The 21,479-nt window shown below is 38.5% G+C and overlaps 1 long non-coding RNA gene across 1 annotated transcript; it reads right to left on the minus strand.

Annotated features, from left to right (window-relative positions):
- Window positions 1–890: 890 nt before the first annotated feature.
- Window positions 891–20,789, minus strand: LOC122190741. The gene is made up of 4 exons (XR_006182210.1): window positions 20,629–20,789; window positions 18,901–19,010; window positions 3,155–3,202; window positions 891–1,202 (listed from the first exon to the last, which is right to left on the minus strand). It is a non-coding gene; the product is annotated as an uncharacterized LOC122190741 (long non-coding RNA).
- Window positions 20,790–21,479: the final 690 nt, after the last annotated feature.

The raw sequence follows: 21,479 nt of genomic DNA on the forward strand, positions 1-21,479 counted from the left end.
ATACGCGTGCAAAACACGTGTGGCTTCATTGAGTGGGAGCCCAGCTCCACATTCCCTTTTGTAAGTCCTTGAGGACAATAAGAAAAGTTCTTCAGAAGTTTTGGATACAAATGATGTTATCTGGTAGATTTTCTGCAAATGCTGCCAAAGTCAATAAAGCTAAATTGGAACTTAATATTTCTAGTACAGAATACTAACTGGGAAAAAAAGAAAAAAGATGTTCATAGAGAAACCATATTTCTGCCATAGAACATTATCAAGAGTTACCTACCTGTGGCATATAGAAACACACTTTACAAGATGCAACACTCAAATATATATAAACCCTAAATTTACTGCATTGACCTTTTCTTCAAAAAGCCTCTTACAAATTCCACTGTCTTAGCATGCAAGTAACTTAGAAAGCATTTTACTTTGCCCAGGTATGTAATAGCTTAATGAAGGTTTGTTTGTTTGTATTCCTTTGAATCAGAAGCATGGAATGTACCAGAATAGCAGAAACATGCCTATCATTTTTGAAAAACATGTTTTCATGCTGCTACTGTCAAACTTTTGGATCACTGTTTTAAATCTGTCCAAACAGACACTCCCCCAAACAATGCAAGGAAACCACACCTTGCCATTTACAGATCTTATGTCCACCCATAACAGCAGGTAAATTCCACGTACAAGGAATGTATTTCTGTGTTTCATAAACACAGTGCCATGCTGAAAAAGATTTTTTTTATTTGTTTTGTTTTTTTGCACTTTCATATGTGACTTTGTTTTAATATCTTTTCCACTTTGGCCGGAACATTTATATCTATGCTTGAAGATCACTATGCACGTGTGCTGCATCATATATAGCCACATATACACATATACAAACAAGATTCAGGACTTGCATAGGTTTTATTTAACACATATGAGAGTTCCTCTTAATTCCTCAGTACATGGTAACATGTTTAAATTGAAGGAAATAGGGGAATTTTCAGGCTTTAGTTCATGTTTGTAATTATTAATCTGTTTCTTCAGCTGTTCTTAGTATATGCACAACAAAACACCCCAAAAGCATGGAATTTTTGTAGCATTTTCCAAAATAGTCATGAGACAGCAGGATACATTTACCATTACAGTGGCCACAGAGTCAAGTCCCAGAGCTGCTGTGTTCCAGAAGATGTTCTCTTAATAGGCCTCATTGTGACTGTCTTGGTGTTGCTATCCTAAGAAGTATAATTTTTTTCATTATCTCTTCTGTCCTCTTACAATGTCACAAGGATTATTAATTACCACTAATTCCAGTAATCATTGTGGTGATTACTATATTCATATGAAATAACTCAGCACATAGTAATTTTTAATATTTTTCAGACACTGCATTAAAGTTGTTTCTCCTGATTGCTTTCATAATTAGGATCACAAAAGATATGGTTTGCAATGTATGTTACAACTCCAGTGAACATGAAAATAATACACAGGACCAACTTTCTAAAATTTGAAAAGTTCTCATGAACTGTGCAATCATGGGGGAGTTTAGATATACCACTCCATTAGCTCCTAATGGGAGCACTAGGTTATTTAATGTTCCTCCTATTATATCACATGTGATTACATTTCTTTCTTGAAACTGCCAACAGAAATCGGCATTAGGGTTTGATTTGAAGGCTCTAAAGGATAGCTAAACCACTTCCTATCTTGTCCTGAAGTTTTATCTATCTCATTAAAGGATTATTCCTTCTTCAGAGTTGTCCAAGATCAGCTGCTAAGCCTTCATCATGCTGCCTTCCTTTTCTGTACCTCTTTGTATTTGTTATGTGCTGTAATTAAATCACCTCAGACCTTCTTTTAGCACTTTTCTATTTTCACCTGTGGGAAATATTCTTCAACCTTCAAATCATATTTATGCTTTCCTTCTGTTTTGTCTCCAATTTCTCATTCTTCCTTTTGAAAAACAGTTTCTGTTGTTGAATACCATCACCCAGCAGTGCTGTTACAAAGGGAGAAACTATCTTCCTGGTCCTGCTCTTCTGTACAACCCAGCCTTGCCTTAGTTGCAGCTTTCTGCAGAGAGCAACTGCTGAAATGTCTGTTCAGGCACCTCTCCAGAGTCGAAGCCCGTGTTCTGCAGTTGTGTCCAGCTTTCTTTGTTCCCAGATTATAGGCTTTCATTCAAAAACACATTTGAATGTCCTTGCTTATCATGAGATCATGATCACTCCATCAGTTGCCTCATCCTCTCAATTTACCAGTCTGCTGATCACTGTTATCTTCACATTTTCTCAGTAATGAACTTAGATTGTTTCTAAATATGAGCACTAGTTTGAGTCTAGTGGTTGTCCTGATACTACCCCACTTAGAGATGAAAAAAAATTCTGAATGTCTTCTTCTCTCCCAGTGCCTTCTAGGATTTCTCAGTTAGCTTTGTTCTAACTCACAGTGCTGTTTTGATACAAGATAGCACTAGCTTGTATATAGTGTGTAAAAATGGCACTGTGCAGTACAGTTCTTTTGTCTTCCAAACCTTTATCTCCATGCAACTCCTAATTTTCAAAATTCTGCTAATATTTTATGTTCTTCATTATTCCTAATTTTTTTTCTTTTTTATAACCCGTTATTTGTTTTGTTTCCTGCATAATTTTCTATTTTATTTTATATATATGCAGATATAAAAGTTTTCTTCTTTCTACCTATCTGGTAGACCACTACCAGCATGCTACAGCAGTAATCATAAAATCATGGAATCACCAATGTTGGAAAAGACCCATGGGATCACCCAGTCCAACCATCCACCGATCACCAATAGTTCTCACTAAACCATGTCCCCCAACACAACGTCCAAACATTTCTTGAACACCTCTTGGGTCAGTGCCTCCACCATCTCCCTGGGCAGGGACAACATGGGAAGTGGTATGGACTTAAAAAAAATGATCTGCTGTCACTCTGATATAGTTAGAAACATAAGCCCAGCAGTGACTACATGAGCTTCTAACTTTCCAGTTCAGAACACAACATACACCATTCCTTGAGTTTATAATATCCTAATCCAGCCATGACTAAACAAGGCAACTGGAGAGGAGTCTGAAAGCCTTCTTTTCTTGTCTTGCTCTTTTAAAGGGCACAGATGCCTTCTCCTCCTTCCAGGCACTTCCAAACTCCTGCTTGCAAAGTCACTTACCACCCCAAAGAGGTCATTCGCGCTCAATCCTCAGGTCTTTCAGCTGTACTGGAAGAAAATTTTAAAGGAACAATGTCAGAGTTTGATTTGTATTAGCATAAATAGTGGTAACAAAAAGAGTTTAGCTTCACCAGGTCCCAGCTATGGTCATTTGAAATGAGTATTAACAAATCTGACAAGATTTTTAGCACAGAGGCTATAAGAAAATCAAGAGGGACATCCATGCCAGTCAAGACCATACAATGTGTTTAAATGCAGGCAGAGATCTTAAAAAGTCTCTTTAAGGTCCATACACTGTGAGGTGAAAGGTCCAGACAATCTGAGGTGAAAAATAGCATGCATAATTCAGAAGCCATTTCACAAGTAGCAGAACAAAGCCTTTGCATATGCACTGAGAGTTCTGAAGTTCTGATATTCTGAAGAATATCTCCAACAAGGCAAACATTTTCAGCACTAAAGTCTGCTCAGGTGAAGAGAATCCATCCAGTAAAGAAGGTGTATTTGATAAATTCAAACTTAAAAAAAAAAAAAAAAACAGCAGGTGAAGAATTGCCAAATATGAATTGCAAAAGTTACACTAACAATCAACTATGATCTTATCAGTATCTGTTACTGATTTATTTTAACAAAACAGAAGTTACTGATATGAGCCATAAATTCCTGACCCACTCGTCAGTCCCCTCTGCCTTCACTTCAAATGTAGTGAAGTTTTGACTCAGAATCTACTCTAATTTTGATATTTGTATTTCAGAATTGTGGAAGAAATCTGTTCCAATGGCTTTATCGTGGGAAAATGCATTTGCTTTATTTGGTGTTAGCCCCTGCCATCATTATCAGGAAATAGAGTATTTTAAAAGGATGATAAATTCCTCCCCAGTCCTGTCCTTTATTCTCCCATAAAGATAAATGAGCTTCATATCCCAAACAGGTCAATTTGGCATGTGGGAGAGCTGGAGATTAGCTAAAAGAAACACCAGCTTCAACACTGACCCCATGTCTACTGCACTAGTCATTCTTCATAAACAAAGCTATTACTGTAGTACAAAGAAGAGCCCTTCCAGCAGGGTTATCTCTAGATTCCTCGGAAAACAGACTTCATCTTTGTCAGTTCTTTTTCTTTTCCTTTCCTAAAAGTCTACCCAAAGTTTTAAGCTTTCAGTTTTGCAGGCTTTGAAGAAAGACAGATAGTTCAAGAGAAGTGAGAAGGCAAGAGATCTCCATCTTAAAAGGGCAAAAGTAATTGCATTTTACACTCCGAAGTGTCTGTGCAGTCATGACTTTGTTGCTTGCGTCTCATTTCTGGAAAGAACTGTGGTGTTACAATTCTTCCCCAAAGTTTGTGCTGCCAGATGCAGAAGACACATCACTGATCTGTCTCTCAGTGCCTGACACAGTCAAAATCACATCTGCACAGCAAATGAAAGCACATTAGGAGTACACGTGGAGGTACCTCTGCAACTTTAACCTCACTTTCACAGCGCAGAGTAGCTGTTAAAATACATCAGCTTCAGAGTCAGTTGTACATAGCTCCAGGGATCGAGCCACTTTTTATCCATCCAGTAATTTTAACATTACTCATAGCAACAAGACAACGGGTTGACCTGGCCTTGTTACAAGTGGACTGTTCCTCAGCTTTGTAAGAATGCCTAGACTAAATGTGGTCTTGTGAAAACTCGATATCAAAGAGCAAGGAGTTGTCCAAAAAGTTGGGAAGCCTGTTCTCACATTTTGTTCTATTTCACACGCCTTATGAAAAACACAATTCTTCTCTGTCATTTTTTTGCATCAGTCCTTCTCAAGAAATTCCAGACGATGTGACTGGACAAAGTAATAAGGCTTTACAGTGATCCCCTGGCATACGCTTTCAGTGACTGGCATTAGGAAATGAGAGTTTATTGCATACAACTAAGCTGCTTTGGAAAAATACTCAGGAAACAAGCAGAAGAGATATTAGAAAAAGCTTTCCAGCTACCCATTGCAGTTGCCAGATACTGCATAACCAGCAGAAGCAAATGATTTTTAGGTGGCTGCTCAGCATTTCTCCCCAGGTTCTGACTCACTTCAGAAACAGAGAAGGCATGGCGCACCAAGACAGAGAAAGGTTATGCTTCTCCCATAGACTGAGCTCCTTTGCTTCCCTTCCAAGAGCATGGCATTGTAGAAGGGAAGATGTATTAGTAGATAGAAGCAGAAAAGAAGAGCTTAGAGGCTTGTGAACACATAATTCTGCCATTTTTCATGCTGATTTTAATTTCAGGTATCCAGGATTAAAGGCCATTACTCACATGCTTCTTACATGCTCCATCTCTTCCATCTGTAAAATGGCAGTAATTGTAGTCACTTTGCTTTTAAACTACGTGAGACAAAGGGAAAAATGCACAAGATGAGCTCTGAATATTGCTATGACTACAGCTGCATGAAATTTATGGTATTTAAAGACAGAATAGCTGAAAAAATGACATGTTTTTTTAAATTCACAAAAAATAGTTTTGGTAGGAAGAGTTTTTAGTATGTTCCACTGTATCTTTTTCTTTGACACAGCAGTTTTTCTCCAATGGAGACCCAGAATTTGATTTCTATGGTAAACAAGGCAGAGTAGAACCAAAGGCTTCTGCTATTCGTCTTGCACCACCTTTTTGTTTCAAAGAACAAGCTTCAATATTTTGAGAAGGTCTCACTTCTGTCCAACTGAGAAAAAAAAAAAAAATAAAGAAAGAAATAAAGATTACATTCATATGATTCCTAATGGATTGGTCACATAAGGAAGTGACATAAATCCCAGCTGTTCTTGAGAAAAGGCCATGGACTGAAACAACTGAAAAACTGGAGCTGGAGACTTCTGAAGGGACATGGTGAGGACCAGTGACACTCAGATTAAGATGTGGCATTTGGCACTGCAGTTCTGTTTTCTTTAATTTACCAACATGTCCAGCAGATAGTTTCAAATAAATGATGCTAAAGTGACAGCATATCTATACTCCAGTCTTACCCTTACTTAACCCAGACATGAGAGCTTCAGACTAGCTGAAAAAAAGAAACTATAGGCATATCCTAAAGATCTTATTGCATACCAATCTACTCCTGATTAAATTGCACAAATGACAAAAATATTTTTCCCTACATGGATAGAGTATTAGACTCAAAAGCTGTAGTTAATTTTCCATTGAATCCTGTCTTGATGCTAATGTAAAAATTAAGGCATATTTTTAAGATCAAATGAGACCACTATTTTTTTTTTTTTTTTCCACAGATCTGTTCAATAAAAACCTGGAAACCACCTTAAACACTGTAAATCTCCTAAGGATTAGCTTTCCTGGATAGACAAGATAGTGTATGAGAAGCTCCAGTGAGAGGAACCATTTGAATTACTTTAGTTCTCATATAAAAACAAGATTTACGTGTCATCCAAATTATATGCTACTGAACTTGTTTCACATATTAAACACATGCATTACTAACAAGCAGTGGCTTTGAGGTCAGTGAGAACTACACAAACTGTAATTTGCCTTTTAAAGCAACTGTATGTAGTAATAAATATACCTGCTCTGATTGGCATTTGATGTGCAGTACTACTAATTGTAAAAGTACTTACTTCTATGCCTAACTGCACATTACACAAAGGAAAGAGGAATGCAAGGGTCCTATGGGAGGGGAACCAGAACATTTTGTTCTTAGTTACTGACTCAGCTTGAAGTCAGCAGACATCCAGAGTTGTTAGCAGGTGAAGAGATTTCAGTGATTCATGTGAAAAAAATCATCTCTCATCAGCCAGGTTCATAGAAGTTATCAGTCCAGTTGTGAAAGAAGCAATATGAAGTAAGGAAAATTCAGAAGCCTGTTTCTGAGTCAACAAGTCCTGTGAGCCCCTTTGCAGGTAGCCTCTGTTCTGACCAGCACTGGCAGAATGGGGAAGTGGAGACCCAAATCTGTTGCTTTTCTTGAACCTTACTTTGTAAATCATGAGATTTCCATTTCCCAGACAGTCATTATGCTTACCTTTGAGAGGAAAATGTGGAAGTTTTATTATGGAGGAATAGGAACTCATCTCCATATACCTGAGGAAGTTAAATGCATCAGCAAAAAATAAGTGAAAGATGCCATCTGAGTTGGTAGCAATTTGCCCTTACTTTTCAGAACTTTGAAAGAATGCAGGAGATGAAAATTATACAGCAACTTTTAGGTATATTATGCTAATAAGCATCCATCTTGACTGAATTTTGAGGAAGATCTTCCAAACAGATTAAGCTTTACTCCCCTGGAGGTGTTGAAGGAAAGAGCAGATGTCATACTTAGGGACATGATTTACTGGGCAATATTGGTGGCACGTGGACAATTGGACTAGATGATCTTAGAGGTCTGTTCTAACTTTAATGATTCTATGACTCAGTAAGATGGTAGTTTCCAAGACCTTTCTCTGCCACTGAACTACAGTCCAGAATTACTAATGACAACAATCTATTTTCATGGGCTATCATTCAGTATGGACCATCAGTCATAATGAAGGTCATTCATAAGTCAGAAAGCACCTTATTTCTAAGAAAGGGGATTTGAAAATCCGAGTGTTTTTCCTACTAAATTGTCACACCTGTCCTGCTGTATTCTCCCCTTAGTATACAGTGAGCCCAAAACAATGTTAAAAGGGAACCAAAGAATGGGGGACATGGAGAACGAGGAGAGATATGCCTTTAATTCTGGCTCACGCTGAAGGATTGAATAGCATCACCATACAGTGCAGGGCAAGTGTTAATGTGGGCAGAGTTTTTAAAAAAGATACTTATCAAAAAGCTGAAAATGTCTGATTTGGGACTCCAGCATCACATACTCAGTCCACAAAGATCAAAAATTTTTGCTGAACATGTCAGCATTCTGGGGAAAAATTCTGTCTTGGGGAGATGTGACTGAGGTAAGTCTTGCACTAACAAAATTAACCAAGTTGCTAATGCTCTGTACACATACTCTATTATTTCCAACCTGAATCGCAGGTAGAAGGTAGCTCAAGCATCCCCATCAGTGATATTTTTTTTACTCCAAAAGAGAATAGACTGAGTCACACTTGATGAGATGCCAAAAAAATGAAATCAACAAGAGAAAAATGATGGGGAGATTTTGAAAGACTTTTGTGCATATTTCCTGGTAGCTTTGAACATACAGCTGGAAAAGCTATAGATAATGAATTTGCTAATCACTTTTCTGCTATGAAACTTATCTAGATTAGGTCATAATTCATCTAGATGAACTTCAAAGCAATAACACCGTGTCTGATATTACTGTCCCAAGCCTCTCCAAATTATCATTTTTATTGGCTAGTTCTGACATTCTTATTTATAGGGGCAAGGAAAAAGTTAATGACAAAATGTTCAAGATGTTACACAGACAGAATAATGGGATTCTAGTTATGCTGCTTCTCTCCTTGGAGAACAAATCAGCTTAAGGTATCTTCTTGTGGCAGAAAGCTGCAGAGAAGCCTGTGTCACAGGCTATCAAGAAGAACTAGGGCTAATTTCTTCTTTGATTTGGTATACCTGCTCTCATTTGCCAAAAAAACATGTGATATGACAGTGAACCAAGTTGCAGGAGGAACGTACCAATTATTGGATGCTCTTAGTTCACACTGAATTTACTAGATGTAATCAAGAGAGAAAACATAGCAGACAGTGACCACCACTTCACTTCGTACTAGACAGGTTGATGAGCCTGTATATTTGCTTATTTAATTCACGTAGGTAGGTCAGAGTTGGTTAGTACAGAACCAGACAAGGACTCAATAAGTTATATGGCTATACTTTCAGATGTGGTGACAAGGCAAGAGGTTGATAAGTTTGTACATTCAAGTATAAGTGACTAAACACAAAATTTATGACTTTAAGTTTGCATTTTCTTTGGAAATCCATTCCTATAGAATCAGCAAAGTTCCTGCAGCTATTATCAGCTATTACTAATAAAAAATGTCTCTTTTACATTCTATGTTGATTTGAGGACTGCTTCAGATACCTTATATAAGTTTTGTACTCTTGGCTCAACTATGAGAAGCAACAAATATGTTCAATGTTAAGGAATGCTAACTATGTTCCTGAACGCAACTAATGGCAATTGATAGATGAACTAATTTGATATTTTTATACATTCAAACATCTGTATTGGCTATGTATGTCAAGGAAAGGAAAAAAAAAAAGAATCTGATGCAACAAGAAGCATTACTGCTGCTGCTGCTAATAGCCATAATACTGTCTGATTCTGGTCATTTCCTAGTTGCATGAACCAGAACATGTAAGTGCCTGATGTGTGCATTTTTCTTGATGACAATAAGAGTGTGTGGGTTTTACACAAAAAAATATAAATTTAAGGGCTGCTGGCTGCAGTGTGTGGGAAGCACATAACAAAGGCAGCACCAAAAGAATCATGCTCAAACACTGAGGGTTCCCATGAAGTTTTGAAGTCATGAAGGTGGTAAGCAGAAACCTGCTATCAGCAGTCTGCTTGGGACAGAACCTGTGTTTATATAAAATCAACCACATTGCCTTGGGTATTAGTAGGTATGGTGAAGTAAGGAGTCTTTGACTCTTGCTGCCAAAATACACTGCATCCCCTAATTTTTCTTTCTGTGAAAAACCATTTGCTTGTTTCTGTTGTCAGAGAAGCTCAGATACTTGTTGGGACAGGCTTTAATCATTAACAGCACTTTGTTGTCCTATTCAAAGCCCACATCGTGTTTCTGATTCGGGGAATGAGAACAATTCATGAAATCTTATCACTAGGGAGTCTTTTACAGGAAATTGTTTTCCAAGATTCATGCTCAAAAAAATTAGCTGAAAATTAATGATTGGCACTTCGGCGAGGTCAATCCCAGGTATTTTTACAAACTGAGAGCAGTCCTGCAGGGAAGGACTTTTGGCCTTCCAGTATTAGAAGGGAGCGCATAAACAGAAGAGAGTACAATGGTTTAAGGGTGGATAGTGTTAGGACAAGGGGGAATGGTTTTAAACTGAGACAGGGAGGTTTAGGTTAAATAATAGGAAGAAGTTCTTCACACAGAGGGTGGTGAAATTGGAGCAGGTTGCCCAAGGAGGTTGAGGATGCTCCATCCCTGGAGGCATTCAAGGCCAAGCTGGATGTGGCTCTGGGCAGCCTGGTCTAGTGGTTGGCCACCCTGCACATAGCAGGGGGGGTTGAAATTACATGATCATTATGGTTCGTTTCAACCCAAGACATTCTACAACTCTATAATTCTATGATTTTCTTTAAAAACAAACAAAAAAAGAAAAAAATCTGGATGTTTTTATCCCAAAGACTTAGACTAAGCAACTCAAAAAACAGCTAACTTAAAAGCTATTTTTATTTCCATTCAAGTACGTTCCAAAATCAGAAATAGATGTGGAAGTTACTGGCACTGTTCAGCAAATACATCTTTACTGGAATCATAAAATCACTGAAAAATTTGGACTGGAGAGAACCTCTGGAAATCATCTAGTCCAGTCTCTTAAAGTAAAGGTCTTGTCAAGCCATGCTTTCAAACTCTGTAAGGATGTTTCCAGCCTCTCTGGCATTAAGTTGTAACTGTCAGCTATGTTTGTTCCATGAAGTAGCTTGAGGCTGGTTCTCTCACCATTTGAGATTTGAATTGCACAGCAAACTTACATAAAAATATAATAGCTGCAAGAAGAATAATGTTCAATATATCATGGACTGCTGTGCTCAACAGTTGCATAGAGATGGTGCTGCAAAAGGAGACAGCTTTGCATTCGCCTTGAGGTCTACCTTCCATGAAAACAGTGAATCCTTACAGCTTTTCTTCAGCTCACCGCTGAATTGAGGATTTGAATCAGACTCTGGAAGTATTTATCAGTCTCCTGTAGCTGTGGAGAGAGCTCCTTGTGAGGGAGCAGTCTTAATTATTTGTCCAAACACTGTTAGGATGAATCAAAGTCAATGTGTATGCCTTTTAGGTATTTGCATCCAAATCTTAAAAAGAAATTGTCAGCTTGCCCCCCTTTTTTTAGTTTTCAGTCAAAGGAGCAGCTTTAATTATGACATCTTAAAAGGAAAACACAGGAATATTTAAATCTTTGCTCTTGTTATGCATTTCCTGTATGGTTTTGGTATGTTTGTTTCCGCATTACTACTGGAAGTTGTTCAAAGCTTCAAAGAGCACTGCCATAATGGTTCAAAAATCAAGGTACATCCAAGGTTGGCAGACACCAGATTTGATTCCATGCTTCAGAATTCTTGAAATAAAGCCTGTGTCGTACTGGTATTTCACGGTGTTTCCATGATAAAGAGCAGCATATTCAAATTCTGATTATTTCTCCTGTAATCTGCTGCCAATTCCTCTTCGTCTGGCATCTCCACATTCAAATTGTGTTTCTCATATAAATACTAAAATCCTATGTGTATAGGAGTCCTTAACAGTCTTCCATAATTTCTCTAGAAAAGTCTTTCACCAGACTATGTTTTTCTTTCTGATTATCTTCACAGTCTTTCTCATGTTTCCTGCTTTCCATCTCTTTTGCAATAGCTCCTTCTTTCCAGTCATGTATGCCACCAAACTGCTTTGCCATGTTTTCCAAAACTTTTGTTCCATGTTTTCCTTCTCAGTCAATAATTTCCTCTAACATTCCCTCCTGATTGACATAATGCTATTTTCTCTTGAACTTCTTACATTTCTATTTAAAGGTCTATGAAGGATAGCTCTTCTACTGTAAAAATGCGGACTGACTAAACAAGTTAAAGTCAGAGAGAAGAGATTTTCTTGTGGGTCAACAGAACACATGAGATGAGTGGAAGAAGCCACCATTCAGTTCTCCCCTTTATTTGAATACTGAGTGTGTGCAATCAGGTTTCTGAGGCAATTATTTCATTACTGTCTGTAAAATGCTCTATGAACAATAGTAATAATAATCCTAGTCATCATCCCTGTCCAGTTAATCACATATACCAGTCTTCCAATTTTCACTTGAATAAAGTTTCATGAAGTATTTGCCAGACTGAAAATGGGTGACAGTGTACAAAGCAGCAAAAATCCAATGTTTTGCCATTCCTTCTCTGCTGTTCTTGGAACTGTCATCCTAAGCATCTCATCCTAACAGCCTGATGTAAGGAGAGCCAACGCTGTATGTGCCATTTAATTGGCTAGAAAGCCAGTTCCCTTTCTCAAGTCTTTCAATTCCAGTTTTTTCCAAACAAAGTAGGCTCAGCAGGGTCCCATTAGTTATTTCTGCATTGTTATATTTGAAAGGCTCATTCACTTGACAGTGAATTATAACATGTGTTAGTAATTAGATGTGGAACACTCACCAAATGCTAAACAAATTCCATGTGATCAAAATCACATTATGTAAATGAATATCAAATAATTGATAAACAAAGGCTAAGATGGGGGTTTACTATAAGATCAGAAAACTTAACAAAAATACTGTGTCCCTAAGGGCTCATCCAAAGAATGTAAAAGCAGCGGAGGCAGAAAGGAAGCAATAACAGCAAAGTTAGCAGCTCCTAAAAGGAAACAGAAATTAAGAGACAACAAGGTAGCAAACCAGAGCATGGGATTGGAGGAAGAGTTAGATTCATTCTGTGCCTGAATGCCATCTGATCATTTCTCAGCCTGCCTAATGGCACTGAGAAATAGTAGGATAGGTTTTCATTTACTGTAAACAATATGGCTCAACTGAGCTTGTCTCCTTCAATACAGTAGTGCTGATTTACACCAGATGACAAGCTGCTCTACTCACTGAACCCTCATGCTTGATGCTAGCAGGTAGTTTTCCTATCTTTAAAATTTGACATTAAAGAATATCACTTGTTCTTTCAATATAGATTTTGAAATAAAATCATCCAAATCCATTTGTAATTTTCTTTATAATCCCTGAAGGAAGTTTTCTGGGAGGCCTTTTAGGGGGGGGGGGGGTAAGGGGGGGGGTGAAAAATCATCTAATTCTTGTATATTCTGACAAGAAGAAAATCAAATATGAAAGTTAGAGGAGCAAATTTTCTCAGCTAGAATTAAAATCCACTGTACCATAATACAGCCTTAAATTATCCCTTTGGGGATTCATAAATCTTTGGTTAATTTGTGCATTGATTCCCTCTAGGGGGCTAAAGCTCCTAATGGAATTGACAAGACAAGTGGAAAATGTCTGTTTCAGTCAGCTTCACACAACTCCTGACTCAGGAGAAATGAAGGCACGACTGAGCTACCAAGAAAAGCAGTTCCCTCGAGTTTTTTTAAGAACTAGAAGATGGAATAATCATCTTAACTTTCAAAGGTGAGCATTTAATTGGATAATCCATGGCCTGGTTTTCAGAAACAGGGTATGTAGTGCTGACTGTGAGCTGCATTTATTGAACAAAGCTTAGGTTGGCACCTGGGTTTCTCTGTGCTTTACTTCTGTTGCTATTCAGAAGGATATGAGTCCTCCTGAAGCAGAATAACTCACAATCCAACAACTCTATTCTAACTTGAAAATGGAGGTGTTAAAAATGAATGTGCATAAATGCAAACTGCTGAGCAGCAGGTAATGAAAAGGCCTTTCAATGAAATATTTCTCCTTATTGTACAAATGTTTCACATTGTCAATTCAAAAAATAAATAAAAGAAAATTTCATACTTTCAGCATAAGGCTAGATTCTCTTTAGAGAATAATACTAAGACATCATCTCTATTTCTGAAGCAAGGGCTCTAAATTGAATAAAATAATGCTAAATTTATTGCTATGATTGTGAGTCAGTCCTCCAGCAAAGAGTATAAGACTAAGAAGGTCAGAATCCCATAAGTTTAGTTTCCCAAATCCTCTACCTCTGTACCTCTGTAATGGGAAGGAGATTTTTAATTTTTACCAGAGAAAAATAGCATTCCTTTAAGATGCAGAGGTAAGGAACTCGTTACATATTAGGCGCAGATAAATACTGTGGGATGTGCCCTTGATACATCTGTGATCTTCATCACAAGAATCAATATGAAAACATGTCCAAAATCTGAATGTTTGGCAGCATGCTGATCTAATTTTCTAATAAATCAGCCAGTGGATATACATGGCTTTTTCTGATTATCTTTAGGACTTAAGAACAAAATTTAAATTCCTTAAATTCTACCTTTAAAATAAGCAAGCAAAATATATTTTTTGCAGTCTTCTTTCAAATTACAACTATTGGCTGCTAGTATTCTATTCCTTTCCTTTTATTGGAATTTGTTATTGAAAGCTACAGACTACCTCCAAACAATATTGTGTTTTAGACCAAAATCCCAGGGCAGCAAGGACATATTCAGAGTTAATACAGCCAAAACATTCTTGATGCCACTTCATTTTTCCCAGTCAGTTTGCACACTGTCTGCATGTCAATAGTCTTACACAGCAAACTGTGCTGAAGGAATCTCTAGAAGCTGTTGTAATGATCAGCTGGGAGCCTTTTGCTGCTAGGTCATTAATTAAACACCAGCCTCGTGATGAGCATGACTAATTTTATTGCCTGCTGTTTTAATCCACTGTGCAGAATGGGAGAGTGGTTTCAGTTCCATTTCCAGCTGTCAGCAGGCACAATACAGAACATACCAGCACCATTGTGATTAGGTATTGTGTTTATTTGTTGTACTGAGGGTGTCCAAACCAAGAAGAATGAAAAGGACTTGAGAAAGAAACTAGCCTGTCAAGCAGAAGTGTGGCATTTGCTAATTGTGACTGCAAGATGCTAGCAGAGTAGCACAGGTGAGCTCTAGGACTATTCATAGGTCCAGGTGGTTGTACCAGTAACCATAATGACAGGATAAGTAACTGGCTGTATTCTAGTTCACTTTTTCCAGGGCCAAGAAAAAACAGGTTTTTCTGTTATTGCCCTGGAAATTATAGAATCACAGAATTATTTTGGCTGGAAAAGACCTCCTAGGTTGTCAAGTCCAACTGTCAAGATGAGATACCAAAACACATCTACTAAGCCATGTAACAGAACAGTGATCTAAGCTCTCTCCCATCCTACTGCCTAAAAAGAATTCATGCTAAGATCGATTTTTCAGAGATGTTCCCACATCTTTCTTCTAAAATCCCTTGTCTTGTACCTTCAGCTCAGCCCCATACATCCATCTTTGGGGAAACAAAGAGATTTGCCTCCATTTGGAGAAGCCTTGAGATGGCTGCAGGAGCTCCAACTTGTCCTACCACAGTTAAGTGCAGAAGTCTCTCACCCTGAGCTGTGAATCAGTCACACCACACAAGCAAGGCCAAGTCCTCCCAGCATCTGGGAAGCACCTTTCTTAGTCAGCTTAGACAGCTTTTTGGTACAAAATGTAAAATTAAATCCCATGTCTATGAGCAACTGTGAAGGAGACTTCTGATCACAACTGCAAATTTATTTATGAATTCAGTCCTAAATCCCTTTGTAATTCCTTCTGAGGAAATGTTTTTAAATAAAGGTTAAATTGCTAGAAAGATTTTTCGTGAAGACTTGAAGCAAATTCCAAATCCCTAACTGTCAAGACTGTGCAATTAAACTAAGACATTTCTCTGCAACCTGCAAACCCCAGTATCTCTCAGAGAACTGCAGCTGAAGATAAAGACATCTGATGACAAGGACCAGTCAGAAAAATGTGTATTCCTAGGATATTTTCTAATCTGGGGGATTTTAGATTTTTCCTACATTCCCTTGGTGTCACTAAGGAAAAATCAAGCTTTTGAAGTACTGTGGACTTTCCAAGATTCTGGAACTCTTAAGAGATAGGGGCACATGAGTCCTGATTAGGAAATGACCATTAAGAAAAAAAAAAGCTGCACCATGCAAAAATATATCTGCCTCAAAACTCCCTCTTACATAAAACAAGGGAAAGAACAGGAGTTATTTTTCAATGTCAGTGCTGTTAAATCACATCTCATAAGTATTTCATAAAATAAATTTACTCAACTACATAACTGCTGTAGAAATTTTCTTTGCAGGCACACAGCAAGGCAGAAAGCTGTGCTTGCTGTTCCTCTTAGTCACATTGAAGCTGCCTGCTTCTGCAGCGTGAACACGTGAGGCACCAGCACTTATCTGCAGCCTGGGGAGAGCTCCCAGGTTGGACATGAGAGCTGTCTTGCCCAATATCAGATTTTCCCTTGGCTTTTCATTGCTCTTGCAAATGTCAATCCTACTGTTATTGAAATTTTAAAATATTTTATTTATTTTGGCTATATTGAACTGCATAATCAATTCTAAAGCAATCTCAGCAGCCATATGAAGGCATTTTTTGACAGAAATGGCTCAGACAAGCCAGGGTGCCAAGAGTAACCAGTTTAGAACCCAGAGAGCCTTGCAGCATAAATCCTCCAAGGCTGCTTCATAAATTAATAATCTGTTAGCATTTAATTCGTACCTCCGGATATTCAGTACACAAAAATTTCATTTGAAGAAGGGTAAGATCTGCTTCAGGAATGTTTTTGCTATTATCACTCATACAGCAAGGAGCCTGCCACTTTATTAGCTGAGCTCTTTTGTCAGTGAAACATTGAGTGTGCTCCCACAGGATGCAGATGTCTCATACACACTTCAGTAGAATTTGTTTGTGCTCTTGGGACTGTGGAGCAAGAAACATCATTGATTTCACCCTTGGGCCCCTTTCAGAGGCCACTGCAGGCAATGGAAAATCTCCCACTGAATTTGGATGCAATCCTGCATAAGGCTACACCCTCATCATGAGGAGGGACCAGAGGATCCGCTCCAGAGAAAGGTTTTGGCTGTATCAGGAATTGTACTAACTAAAAGCTGTGACAGTGCTCTCAATGTGACTTTTTATTACCTAGGGGTAAAAATTTGTCTTGCCAAGGACTGTTTCCAGTGCATCAGCGGTGATGGGAGAGCCCCACTGAACACAAGGACAGCCCTTCACACCTTTCCTTCTCACTAAAAATGTGCATGATCTAAAAGGAGACATGTACCTTCATACCTAAAATAAAGAAGTTCTTAGCACAAATCAGGGCTGACATGAGCTGGTCGGGAAAGCCTTTAAGGAAACTGGTATCTTTGGGTACATGTATTAAAATGTTCACTTTTTCATAATCCTTGCAGAGGGCTATCAAGCTATCTCAAGTCCTGGCAGCTGCCAATATGCCCTCTATGAGACCAGCACAGAGGCAAAAGCACAGCTCAAGCTCTGAAATTGGAATGGAAAAGTGCAGGTGGTGGAATATCAGATATCAGAGGAATCTGTATACTCTTAACCCTATGCTGCTCTTCACGGTTCTTCATGTCAGTGCATCTTATGGCAATTTACCGAGGTTTTATCTTTGTTCACCTCTGTGTTGCATACTTCACATGCCACCATCTCTCAACACCTACTTAACTGCATGGTGACAGGCTACAGGTACCATGGCTTCAGTCTTCAGACAATTGCTGAACTCTTATATGCAAGGGAGAGGTTAATCGAAAAACAGCAAACAGGCAAACCAGAAAACATGGACAGCAAAAAAGCTGTGTGAGTTTGCATCGAGTAACTTTTTCAGGAACCTCCCTTCCTTGCTTTGCCCATGGAGTTTGGCACAGCTGTAGCTCATTTCCAGTAATAGCAGCTGCAGGGTCTGTCACACTTGACTGGGTCACACATCCGTAGCCTCTCCAGCCTGCTTAATCCCCTGTGTTTAGCCCTTCTTCTAGCTTGGATAACTATTTTCATTGACCCATTTTTATTTCTGTTTTTAATTCAGAAAGCTCTACATGCTTTCATTCATCTGAGGGTTTACGTCAGTCCTTTATCTGTGCTCAGGCTCAGTCCTGTTCATGATAACCTAATGATACAGCTTTGCTCCTGGGTATAAAGACTAGCCTAGTCCATAAAGACTTCATTCAATCAACAGTCCTTCAAAATAACTGATTCTGGATATTGGTGTTGGCTTATCTATTTTCTAAAGATGAAAAGTTGAGAAGCTACCAGAAATTTGAACTTCCCTACACTTCAGTAGAATCTGAATTCAGGTGTTGTAATGGGAAGGTTTCTAACATAAGTTTTACCAGCATCTTGAAGTTAACAGCATTACCTGCCTCAGCTCCAAATATGTGTATCCTCTAGCCTTGTTGATCAATGCTGATGACTTTGAAGACTCAGCTCTCAGCAGACACAGGGGCTTATAGACATCTCAAGCTGGACCCCATCTTTTCCTGCTGTTGATCCTATTCAAGGAGAATGGTGGCGCTCCTCTACAAACACAACATTTCCAGGATATTTGCTTTCTTCAAGTCTGAATCTATAGCCCAGTAATTCTCTTCTGACAGTACAAAGTTGATGTACACATTATATTTTAGGGAAACAGCTGAAGGGGGGCAAAGGTAATGTGTAAATACATCACAGTATTAATTGATTTCTAACCTGTGTTTTGTCACATGTAAGAAGAAGCAAGTTCATACATACCATAAGTTTTATTCAGTCAAGTCTATCAATAGAAGGGATGAATTCCACATTGCTGAGTTTCCTGAGCTATGCAATTCAAATAAAAAGAAGGAATGAAGCTGACCCCTGGCTGTTTATGCAATGCTTCTGTACTTCTGATACTATTGGACAATGGTATCTGTCTAATTCAGTCTTTTAATTCCTAAAAACATTGCAACTGGGTCCACCATTTTTTACACGGATGTTCAAGAGGATCCTGGAGCAAAGCTCATCTGTCAGTAGCAACTGCAGTTCTTTGAGCCTCTATAGTGAAGAACTGTACTATTTTCTTTTGAACATCTCTTAACAGTAGGTTTTAAATTGTTCACTTACCATTATTAATTACTTTCCACTAGTACTGACTCACCGATGATGTACACCTGGTGCTTTCATTCAGCTCCCAGAAGCACATAAAGATTATGGAATCTTACTGGCTGTTCACAAGTCAAGAGACTCATCCAGTTAAGTTGCAGTTCTCTAAAAAAAAAACAACATGACTTCAGCTAACAAAACATTTATGGGCCTTAAAATTTGTGTGCTGAATTATTGTAGGTTGAAAATATCCATTCTGGCCCACAAGTTGTACAGTTAGCTTGCAGTTTGTTGTGGGAAAGCCTAAACTGAAACAAGGTTTTCATTGAAGTATATCAAGAAAGGAAATCATTTTCTATGCAAAAGTCAATTGCATGTTTTGCAGAGCATTTTACATGCCTCTGGGAATCAAAATGAAGGTATGCCTACACTGCAGCCATTAACTAAGCTTCTCACGAGCCAATTAGAGAGCTCCATGCTGCCATGTCTGCCCATACCTCAGCCTAAGAAGGCTGACAAGTGACTGACAAGTCGTATGGCACTGGCTGACAAAATCCTCTGATGAATGAAGCAGCACTGTCAATGGCAAAACAGACTAGTGGTATAAAAGCTTAATTTTTTCTGCAAAGAAAAAAGCGATTTTTCCTTTTATTTCAGTACTGTCTGTCTTTTAATGGTTCATTTGAATTGTGCTGAGTAATTAAATTGCTCTTTTAATCCAGGTCCAGATGTTGCCTCACTCGAGTCCTGTAACATCCATTCATATATCACAACCTCTTCATCCTGAGCCAGCTTCATTTCCTACCCTAATGCTCAGCATCCACTGCCAGTAATGTCATTCCCTGATACCAGTACAGAAGGGACTTAGTGGGTTTGGATGAGTATGGAGCAGATGTCATCCCATCATAAAGAAGAGAGATGCATAGAAAAAATTCCTTATACAAGGAGAAAGATTGGCCAAATATCTTTGCAAAAAACTGTGGAAGTGAATTTCTACCTTTGAGAAAAAAACAAACCAGTAACAAGTTATAGCAACCAAAGACATCCAATCAGGAAACATTTTATTTACTATTCTTTGCTCTGAACTTCCTGTATTACAACCCTCCTAGAGAGTCTGTCTTTTTAACAAGGAACAGTACACTGGTATAAGCACCCATTTCTTGCTTGCTATCTGGGCTGCTATAATGCGGATTTCATAAGAGAGTGCAAATTGTGAGGAAAAACTGCAATAGCTCATGCTCTCCCTTTTCTCTTCTGTTCAAAAGGGAGAGTTTTTTACTGAAGGAAAGTGAGCAGATACATACAAGGTAAAATCAATTCCACTGTGTGCAGCCAGCCTTAGTTATGTATGAAACCATTATACCCATGATAAACATGGGTTGGAGAGCCACTGGGCTTTTGTGAAACATTACAGATATTTTTACATTAAAGTTTCTCTTTGCATTTCACTGCTAATTTATTTCTCAGTTGTCTGTTTTCTTCTAGACAAATACTAAATATCCTACTGCTTCTCTACTGTCACATGCATTCACCTCTGAATTTGAGATAATTATGTTACTTACCATAATTGCCCATCCCTTGCTAATGGCTATAATTATTGCATGGACAAAAAGCCATTTATGTACTTAGACAATCTGTTAGGCATAGGGCAACATTAGGCAGGATTCAAAGCCCAGTTTTCTCACGTGAGTACTTTCTACAGCATCTGTCCACCAAGGATCTTCCTTATCTGCTCATGCAAGTCACACAGACCCCTTGATTGGAAGAGAAGAAAGTGTCTTACCACCCATGCAGCACTCCATGCTAGGGAGGGCATATTCTGCCAACAGCATAACCACATTGACAATCACCTTTCCCACCACACCATCAGACCCCAGAGCCAGCAGAAAGTCATGAAATAGCTGTTGGAGTAAGGAGAGAGTTCTCCCAGTAATGAGAGAAAAGAGCTTGGTTCACGTATTTTCAAGTGAGGAGAATGGATCCAGAAATAGCTACTTTATCAAAGTATGGATCTGATGCCGAGTACCTCAAGAGCTCTCCAGTCTTCAGGGTCAGAACTTCAGTAAAAAAACTTTCCCAGCTACATCCAATATCTGCACCAAACGAGACACATTTGCAACCCCTCTCCTTCACATCTAAGAGTCCCTCCACTGAGCAGGAGGGAACCAGCACAGACTCCAACAAGCTTCTTCAGTAGGCAAAGTGAGCTGGTATTGCAGATAAAATGTCTGAATCTTTTCCTAGAAGATGCCACACTTCTCAAATTCTTCTGAAGTCATCCACAGTCAGAACAATTCTGCATCCCTCAAAGTTCAAGCTCTGCATTAGGAATGGTGGATCTACAATCTCTGGGAAAGGTACTACCTGTCAGTACTGTAGTAGAGTACCTTCAAACACAAGCTCATGTCTTATCAGAAGAGTAGAGATTTGAATATACATGCTGATTTTCTTCTGAATACACTACAACATTTCATGGAAAATATCAGCGATGACAAATATCAGGTTTTTCCTCTTTTTTTCTTTTTTTTCTTCTTTTTTTTCACACTTAATCAGGCAAGAGAAAGAATATGATTGTCTGAGCATAGGATGATGACACAGTAGTTTTCTGATAGTCAGATCTCTGGTTATTTGATG

This window comes from Lagopus leucura, unplaced genomic scaffold (assembly GCF_019238085.1).
Source record: "Lagopus leucura isolate 7727_CA_CO unplaced genomic scaffold, USGS_WTPT01 Super-Scaffold_73, whole genome shotgun sequence".
Classification (NCBI taxonomy): Eukaryota; Metazoa; Chordata; class Aves; order Galliformes; family Phasianidae; genus Lagopus; species Lagopus leucura.